This window comes from Alosa sapidissima, chromosome 2 (assembly GCF_018492685.1).
Source record: "Alosa sapidissima isolate fAloSap1 chromosome 2, fAloSap1.pri, whole genome shotgun sequence".
NCBI classification, from domain to species: Eukaryota; Metazoa; Chordata; class Actinopteri; order Clupeiformes; family Clupeidae; genus Alosa; species Alosa sapidissima.
This window is the reverse complement of record NC_055958.1, coordinates 28,988,538-28,997,520: the sequence shown is the minus strand read 5'-3', so window position 1 is coordinate 28,997,520 and position 8,983 is coordinate 28,988,538. Positions and strand designations below refer to the sequence as shown.

Here is an 8,983-nt window from a genome sequence, read left to right as displayed (position 1 = left end):
GTTCATGAAGGAAATAGCCATGTTGTTTGCTGTGTCCGTCAACTGAAAGATCAGATGCCATTGTTTGCTTACAGAGTGTCTGATAGACTTATTCTTGTACCTAAACATTTGATCCCAGTCTCGGATGAAGTGGTAAAACTCTTCTTTGCATTCTGACTTAACATTTAATAATTTGAAGGCCAGGAGTGACATTCCTGATGTAAAAGGATGCATAATATTTTAGATACAGCAGGAAAATAATTAGTAAATACATTTAATCTGCAATGTGAGTGAGAAAGAGAGAGAGCGAGAGAGGGAGACAGAGACAAGTTTTTGCAAAACAGTGTAAGCACCAACAAAACTTTTTGCATTTGCTATTTCATAAATGTTGTTTGTGTTTGTTTGTTTTAGGCAAAGCCAACCTTTGACAGATGACCTCACCTTTGAAACTGCGTATCATCCTGGATGATCACAATGCAGAAAAAAATTATCTTGCCCTCTCCCCCCGAGACAGTTGATGACCTGATATCTGAAATTAAAACTAAATTCGACCTCTTGTATGATTTTAGACTTCAGTATGAAAACCCTGATTTCAATAATGCTCTCTGCAATTTGGTTAACATAGAGGACCTTCCGTCCATAGCAACTGTCAAGGTAGTTCGCTTGACCGATTTAGATCTCAGCTCTACCAGCACTGATGACACAGTAATCCTATCCTCACCAGAGAGAAGCTGTAGTTTGCCTGACGACTTTACTGTGCCCACTTTCACCTATGAGGTGGAGTTTATTCTGAGTGAAGGCAATACAGCTTATGAGCAAGAAGGAAAACCTCTGAAGCTAACTAAAGATCAAAAACACAACATATTGGAGGCCATGGCTGTTGATATGTATAAATACACAGGTTACCCAAGTGGTAAACAGTTTGGGAAAGCTGCTGAGGCATTAGTGAAGAAGCATGCATGCTTGATGGAAAAGACCGGAACAGGATATGATGGGTAGAAGAATAGTCTCTGGTTTAAGATGGGGAACTATAGGACCAAACTTAGCCGAGCAGGTGTTAAGAATGTATCAGTTAATGCAGGGAGGCGCAGTCGCAGCAATCCAAGCGCTGCAACTTCCCATTCTCATATCAAACGGCCCAGGAGAGGAGAAATTAATTATCTCCCAAACTATCCTGCGGGTGAAAGGATAAGGAGAGTTTAGAGGCTCAAAGAAATGAACTTTCCAGTAAATTCCAGAAGGTGTCTGCGGAAAGAGATGGACCCCTCATCTTCCTGTTGATGCAGCGAACATTTGCCTTGAGACGTGAGGAAATCATCATCTCTTCACGGCCCATAGCAGAGCTCAAAGAGTGATGGTCTGCCCTCTTTTGTGAAGCCCAGGTAAGTGAAAAGCTGATGGATAGTTATAGGGTAGAATATGTTCAAACACTTTTACACAGACATTCTCAAAATTAATGTTTTATTTGTTTGATGTTTTTTTTCACAGCTTTACAAGGAGTTCCACCGTATTACCAATCAGAACCTCCCATTCAGTTTTTTTGCATCGCTGGATAGATACACGCCACACCTCCTGACGCTGTACAAGCAGAAACAATCTGGAACCTTTGGGCATAAAATGGTTGCTCTTCTGTTAGACTACAGTAGACAGGTAAGCAACATGAATGTGTTGTTACACAATACTGTGTTGTATATAGTCGCAGACCTCACAAAGCTCTTTGTCCATGTCCCAAAACTCAACAGGATAAGAACGACGTCCAGGCAACAAGGACGGCGGTCCTTTTTGGTTTGGCACTGTATCTGAAAGAGGATGCATCTGATATCTTCAGGAGCTGCAAGGTATGTACCATATTCATTCATTCATTCATTCATTCATTCACTCACAACAGTTTTAGATTTTTTCGCTTTAATGTCATCGTCGTAACTTGTTCTTCTAGGCCGCGAGCTAGGGGGCCTTACCGTGCACCCCCCCCCATAATTCAACGTAACTATCTTTTTTTGAAAAGTCCAACCATGCTGAACATGAATTAGAATGTTCATATTGAAAATTTTGGGTTGCACTACCTGTTTCAGGTGGTCAATGCGTTGCAATACATTGGAATACATTGGAAATGCATTACAGGAACATGACTCTCCATGAAGATGTGACATCTGTCTTTGCATATTTAATCACATCTACAGGACACGTGCTTTTAGTAATTGTATGGTTTGAGTGGTTACTTGGCTTTCCCTAAATATAAAGACCAAAATGTAAAGTCTTTCTACTTGATTTGCCTTTGATACTTGATACATTTTCTGAAAGCTTGGGTCCTCTAGATGTGATTAAACATGCAAAGACAGATGTCACACCTTTCCCTAGGTCATTGAGAGTCATGTTCCTGTAATGCATTTCCAATGTATTGAAATGCATTGATTTTCAGTGTAAAACTATTCATGGGCCTGAAACAGGTAGTGCAACCCAACATTTTTAATGTAAACATTCTAATTCATGTTCAGCATGTCGGGCCTTTAAAAAAAAAAATTGGTTTCGTTGGATTATGCGGGGGGTGCACGGTAAGGCTCTCTAGCTTGCGGCCTATTCCCTTCTCGAACAATCATGCTGCAACCCCCCACCCCACCCCCTTTTTGACTCATTGAAACAGCATACACACAATCTTACACACACACAAACCTCCCTACACTCTCATGATGTCTTTTTTTTGTATACATACCTTTTTTTTGGGGGGGGGGGGGGGGGGGGTCAACTTCCCATAGTCTGGAGTGAGACTATCGTCGATTTCATGCGAGATTTATAGACAAGTGATTGGCCTCTCTTTGTGCTATTTTTGAAGACCTATCAATTGTTCCTGAGGGCCGGCTTTATCTCTCACTTTCTGTTACGCATAGCCTGCCTGCTATGACCTGCAGCAACGATATGACCAAGGAAAAAAAGAAAATGTTAGCTAACAAACACGGGCCACATGCTACACTCTCTCTGACTATAAACTCAAGGTAAAACATCATATTGTTAGGCTACTTTTCTCTTGCTCTCGGTGGGTTAAATGAAAGACTTGCTGAGGTGAGGTTAACAAGTGTTTACTCGCAAAATCACGTTCCCGCAGCTGGCCGTTTTGAATTGCTTTGCGAAACAAAACGACTCTGCACTGAGTGCGATTGTGAATTTAGCTCGGCTTAATAGTTTAATATTGTCTTGGAAAGTTATTGCTTGTTCACGAGTTATTTCATTTAGCATTATATTTTCCATGTGTCGATGATGGTTAGACATGACGTTCTCAGGGAGCGCAGACCTTTCCAAGGCCAAATGTAGTTATTTGCAACAAATCTGAAAGTGGACCTAGCAAAATAGTTTGACTTGCTCAGTGATAGGTGTTTAATTTGTTTGTTTTCTGTGTAGCATATAGATCATAATTCTTGATAATTAGCGCGCAAACAAGCGAGACCTAGGCTTCTAGAGTAGACTGACATAACGCACCTATTGCTGAGACCCGCCCCTTTAGTTGGAATGTGATCATTGCAGCCTCAGTAGACACGAGAGGAGCAGAAAGACACCAACATAACATGAGGGATAGATGTATTTCTTTATAAAAAAATATAAAATAATAATGGATTGAAAAGAGGTAGTAATAAACCAGACATGCTAGAATAGAGACCAGAAAATGGATATCCACAGTCCCTTTCTATCAACACCAGTGATTTTTATAGATAAGGATTAGGCTTTAAAACAGATTGTCAACATTTATGTTGTTTGATCTGTTTTTGGCTGCATACATGAAGGCCAAGTTGGGCAATGTGTTTTCCCTGGTTTGAGGTAATACTGACATTTCTTCAAGGATGGCAGGTCTGAAAATATCTTGTCCATCATTAAGTTATTCAATTAGGCTAAACATGGCCTTAACTCAAAACAGCTGGTAGGCCTACTATTAGGACTATGTCATTTTAATATGTAAAAGTGTCAAATGCAGCCATATTTAAATTCTGCTTATTGCACATTTATTATAATATAATATGATAATATTCATTATTGCAGGTCTACCTATGTGCATGTAATAGAAATGTCGGTTATTCCCGATATCCCTTCATTTACGTGAAAATCTTTTTCAAATCTTCTGCGGGGGGGTGGGTTGTTGTCTTTCGGAAATATGTCACCTTTTTCAGCCCTTCTGAGTTTGCAGGTATGTGTATACACTCACATGGCAATAATTCTTTGCATTGTCTTGCATTTCTCTCCTGTATTTTTAGGAAGCAGACTTTGACGAAGACCAAAGAGGAGCAGTCGCACTTCTGGCCGTTACAGATGAGAATACCTCAGCAGTTCCCTTCAGCTCGCAACATGTGGCTGTCATTCTGGAGGATCAGGTTGTTCTATCTCACCGATATTGGGCAGATGCACTTGTTATTGTATTTGGCCTGATTTATGTTCTTCACCTGGAATACCCAGAAAATTTGAAAGGATTCTTTGAATTCATTCAGATCGTTCTGATGAATTTAGATGATGGAAGGAGACAGATTAAGCCCAAATTGTTGTCACTTAAGAATGAGTTAGAACTCAATGTTTAGACAGGGCATCAGAAGACTTAAAATCTTGTAAAGTTGCGTTGGTGTATGTGTTGTGCACACACTCGTCTGTCTTTCACACACTTCTCTGTAGCACACACACTGACAAGCGTACACACACACACACACTCTTTCACTCAGTCTTGCACACACACTGACAAGCACACTCAAATCTCATGCACAATCAAACATACTCTCTCACTCACACGTGTGCATGCACATGCACCCACACACACACACTCACTTTGTCTATCAAACACACAGCTATACACTCAGCAGTCTCTCTGTGTCTGTCACACACCCCCTCTTAAATATTTCTTTCTTTTTTCTCAGGCTTTTTGTGTAGGCCAGCCATCACCAAATGGCGGACCGCGGTCCGAGTCCGGACCGTGACGTGATCCTATCCGGACCCAGACCATAATAGCCTAATTTAGATTTTCACGTAAGATTTCAAAGCTGCGCTAAATGTTTCGTTGGTTAGGATAACAGCATTTACTTCAGGAGCTTCAGGAACCATCATTTCGCTTGCTGCTACTCAGCCAGTGAAATCTGTGAATTTTGATAAAGTCGAGTCAGTGAGTAAAGTAGCCTACTATGGAGAAGAGACTGAGCGTGAAACGAGCGAGGATAGGAGACGGGACGAGAAACAATCAGATGGATACAGTGTTTCCCACAGAATTGGATTCAATTTGTGGCGGTAGCTGACTTGGACAAAGGGGGGGGGTTAATCGTCTTGGTAGTGTATAGGTCTAATTGAGTGCCTGTCACTTGAGGGAACCCTTGCAAATTGCAATTGTAACACAGTTTAAAGGCTGCTGATGTGTGGATGCAATTCATAACGTTTTCTACATAGTTAAAATAAAGGTTCGTACTTCTCCTTGGGACAAGCACTTTTGAGTTTTGAAAAACACTATTCCATTTACATCGGGATTTTGCAAACATTCAGTGTCAGAGTCAATAAAATGAGACCTTCAACGAAATTGACAAGCAGCTGTAAGTAGGCTAAGCATGCTAAATTCGGCATACAAACAGTATTCTAACGTTAGCTTTGAGATACTGCTTGATTGCATAACTTAACTTAGTTTAGTCTCTTCAATGTAGCCTACTATGTTGTGATAAGATCTTAGCAGAGTTAACTTCAATGCAGCAGTTTTGAACAAATTTGCGCAGCATGGTCACGATGCTAAGCGGATTTAATAGCAATTTAGCCAGATGTCTTCTATGCAATGCTTCTATGTGGCAACAACAATCCTTCAACAATCGTGAATATTTTGTTAAATGCACATGCAGAGGAGGGGCAGCGGGCTACAAGAGAGAGAGTGGGGCGGGGCAAGGAAAGGCTGCGTACATAAAAAGCGCAGCTCAATGGCAATGCAAGGATTTGATCTTATATTTAATTTAAATTAAATTAAACATTGAATATTTATGTGTGGCGGCCGATTTTTATTTTGTGGCGCCCCGCCACAGATTAGTCAATGTATGGGAAACACTGGGATATCTAAGTTAACGATAAGTAAGTTATTTTCAAATCATCGATTGCTTAAAGAGGAAAAAGCTAGACAGCGAGAACAGGGCTTTATATAACGATACGGGGGCAATACCACGCAAAACTGTCACGTCCGTAACGCCAACTAAATATGGATGTGACAGTTTTGCGCGGAATTGCCCTGGACCTCTTCGATATATTCTGAGACAGGCGATTTTAAGCGCCAATTTGAAGCACCTCTACTAGACAAAGCATATTGAGCAAGCATAGGGTAGGCTAGGCCCATTTCCCCTTGGTGATCAATAAAGTATCTATCTATCTACAACTAGGCTCCATCCATCCATCTTAATATTATACATACATACATATAGCCTAAACACGCACATTAAACATTATGATGCTCCGGACCTTTGCTTGAGGAAATTTTCCGTAACTGGACCTCGCTGAAGATTAATTGAATACCCCTGGTGTAGGCTATACACTCTTCCTCTTTCTTCCTCTCCATCTCTGTCCCTTTTTCACACGCACACATAAACGAACCCTCTTTCACACATGCATCCTCACTCACTATTAACCATAAAAAAAGTTATTTCTGCCGATGTTTCTAGATTAAGCTGTTCCTCAGAGTGCTAAGTTTAAGCTGCTCCTCTGAGCGCTAAGTTTAAAGTGTTTATAGAGAAATACCAGATGGTAAGTCGCCTGTGTTTTGTAAATCTGTTTTTTATTTTTATTTTTTAAGCTTATGAAGCTTTTGAGGTATATGGAATAAACGTTGAAATAATTTTAAAATGTTTATAGAGAAAAAACTGATGGTTAGTAACCTATGTTTTTGTGAATCTGTTTTTATTTTATTTTTATTTTATTTATTTCAGCTAGTGAACCTTTGGAAGTGTATGGAAGCTGTATGGCACAAATGTTCAAATCATTTCAATAAAACAATGTCATTGATCAGTGTCTCCTGTCAAATAACTTTCATAAGTTGGAATACCTCAAATAGTTTAAGGCAATCTGTTTCCTCAAATAGATTGAGTAGTAAAGTTGAAGTTCTGAGTAGTAATCACTTAAATGGTAGTGAACAAAAATCAACATAGAAGTTAACATAAAGCAAAATACACAAGTAGTGATAACTGCTATTCAACTTAAATGGTTTACGGCAACTGGTTTTCTCAAATGATTTGAGTTTAACTTAACTTGACCTACTTAAGTTACCAAACTCAAATGATTCAAGGCAATCTGTTTCCTTAAATTATTTGAGTTTAATCATCTTCTCAGGTTTTATCACGTTACAAACGCAGTACTCACTTCCCTAATCATATGCAGATTGTGCCAAATGTTATGTTAGCCTAAATCACGTCAAAAACAGTGTGTAGCTGCCTGCACAAATGTCGCCTGCAGTCAGTGAGTGAGGGCGAGCTATGTCGAAACATTTTATAACATCCAGACTATTCGTCATGTCGAGGTGTCATTTTAGCTTACGTGGTTAGCGTTTTCTTTTCTCGCAATTGAGCAGTTAGTCCACACTTCATCAACCCACAAACATGAAATCTACTTCTGTCAAAACTTTTGAGAGACACTAAAATTAAGTTTTGAGTGTAGCGCAGTAAGCCCACGCATACTTTAGTGTCTTTATGCAGAGCGCGAGGGCAATTGTGTTTGTTAATGCCTGGTATAGATTACAATCTAATGCAGACAAGGCTTACACGCTAAGAATATGACACGTTTTGACCAGAGACGAAGCTAAAGGTGAAGATATCTATCTCCTGTTACTGGATCAGCAGGCAAGACAGAAATAATCTTTGGTCACCGCTATTTACAGATTTCTGGCTCCCATTGAGTTCCATTCAACACATGTAAACAAAACGTCTATTATGTGGTTAAACTAACGCCGCTGACTTATGCCAGCAACCATTTCACTTTGATCATAAACTAGATTTTATATAGAGCAGGAATAACAGAATTTGGCTTAAACAGTGAGGAGACATTTTATGCAAAGTGTCAGCCCCTAAGGGCATTTTATGCAAAGTGTAACCCCTCATGTCACACATCAAATCCATTCTCCCCCTCCCCCTGGACCCCTTCCAGTTTGCATACCGAGCCAAACGGTCCACAGAGGATGCAATCTGCTCTGCCCTCCACCCAGCCCTCACCCACCTGGAAAAAAGAGACTCATGTGAGATTGCTGTTTATAGACTTCAGTTCTGCATTCAACACCATAATACCACAACAACACATCTGCAAACTTGACAAACTGGGACTCAGTACTGCAACTGGCTACTGGACTTCCTCTGTCAGAGGCCTCAAGTAGTACGTGTTGGCAACAATATCTCAAGCAGCATCACACTGAGCACAGGGGCCCCCCAAGGCTGCGTGCTCAGTCCGCTGCTCTTCACCCTGCTGACGCATGACTGCACTGCAACCTACAGCAACAATCACATAGTGAAATTTGCTGATGACACAACTCTGGTGGGTCTCATCACCAAGGGCGACGAGACTCAATACAGGTTGGAGGTCGACCTTCTGACCACGTGGTGCAGGGACAACAACCTCCTGCTGAACGTCAGGAGATTGTTGTTGACTTCCGGAGAGGTCACACCCAACACCTGCCACTGACCATCAACGGTGCTGTGGTGGAGAGAGTGAGCAGCACCAAATTCCTGAATTAGTGAAGACCTCTCTTGGACCACCAACACGGCATCACTGGCGTAGAAAGCTCAGCGCTGCCTCTACTTCCTGCGGAACCTCAGGCGAGCAAGTGCTCCACCAGCCATCATGACCAAATTCTACCGAGGCACCATTGAGAGCATCCTCTCCAGCTGTATCGCTGTGTGGGGCGGAAGCTGCACTGAATACAACAGGAAAGCCCTGCAGCGCATAGTGAACACAGCTGGAAAGATTATTGGTGCTTCACTCCCCTCCCTGAAAGACATTTACACCACCCACCTCACCCGCAAGGCGACCACAATTG

The 8,983-nt window shown here is 41.2% G+C and overlaps 1 long non-coding RNA gene across 1 annotated transcript; it reads right to left on the bottom strand.

The window, feature by feature from the left end:
• Nucleotides 1-1,447: 1,447 nt before the first annotated feature.
• LOC121685096 lies at nt 1,448-1,780 on the bottom strand. Its single transcript, XR_006023261.1, has 2 exons — nt 1,684-1,780; nt 1,448-1,583 (listed from the first exon to the last, which is right to left on the bottom strand). It is a non-coding gene; the product is annotated as an uncharacterized LOC121685096 (long non-coding RNA).
• Between the last annotated feature and the right edge of the window lie 7,203 nt (nt 1,781-8,983).